This window comes from Polistes canadensis, unplaced genomic scaffold (assembly GCF_001313835.1).
Source record: "Polistes canadensis isolate GaletaPanama2010 unplaced genomic scaffold, ASM131383v1 scaffold_111, whole genome shotgun sequence".
NCBI classification, from domain to species: domain Eukaryota; kingdom Metazoa; phylum Arthropoda; class Insecta; order Hymenoptera; family Vespidae; genus Polistes; species Polistes canadensis.
In genome coordinates, this window is record NW_014569658.1 from 182,297 (window position 1) to 183,431 (window position 1,135).

The following is a 1,135-nucleotide window of genomic DNA, read 5'->3' on the forward strand; positions in this document are numbered from 1 at the left end:
CTTTTCTTTCTTTTTCTTCATCTCTTTCTCTCTACTTTGTCTCATCCGCATCCATTTTCGTCGTCTGTCCGTCCGTCCGTACAATGCCAATTTCCCAAGACTGCCATTTGCAGCCATTAAATTGTTTTCGACCCCCATCTTCCGTTGATATCGTGACTCGTGACCCTCTCTCTCTCTCTCTCTCTTTCTCTCTTTCTCTCTTTCTCTCTCTCTTTCTCTATTCCTCATCCCCATCATCCCCATCCACCACCCCACCCCCTTCTTTCTCTCTACTCTCTCACTTTCTCGTATCGTTTCTTTTCAACGCAACAACACGCACACACGATCAACCTAAACGTGCACCCCCCCCACCCCACCCCACCCCCTGCTGCCATGTATCCGTGTAAATACTCTTTTCTACCGATTATGGGTTTGCCACGATTAGCGGAGAGACATCGAACGAAGAAACTTAAAGAACGAATAAACGAATAAACGAAATAAGAAGGAAAAAAGAAAAAGGAAACCTATAAAAGAACGAAAAGAGGTATACACGATGTGAGAGAGAGAGAGAGAGAGAGAGAGAGATGTAGTAGAAATCGATTTTCTATAATGTCCACGTTGTTATTATTCTTTGATTACTTTCGTTATTATAATCGTCTCGATTCAAAGGCTATTATGGAAGAATAAAAGGGAATGATCAAAATTTGCGATTTGATTTTGATTGCTTTGACTGACGACTATAAACAATAATGTATATATATGTGTGTGTGTGTATATATCAACGATTGTCTATGGAAATTGAACACTTTGATGAAATTAACGAAACTAATTCACTAGCTCCTTCTTCTTATTTTTCTTATTTTTCTTATTTCAAAATTGAATCGGTGAATCATTAATCCTTTAGGTGAATATGATATTGCTTCTCGTAATTGCATGTTAGAATGATTAGACGATTATACAAGGAAATACATACGCGTTATTATTAAAACGTGTAGTCATAAGATTATTTTAAATCCATTTGCATCATGAAACTATATAAACACGTGATTAACTTTATAAATGAAAAATATTCAATTGAGACAAAATGTGTTATACAATCGGATCGTATATATCATTGCATATATTACTTTTATAATTGTAATTTATATATATATAT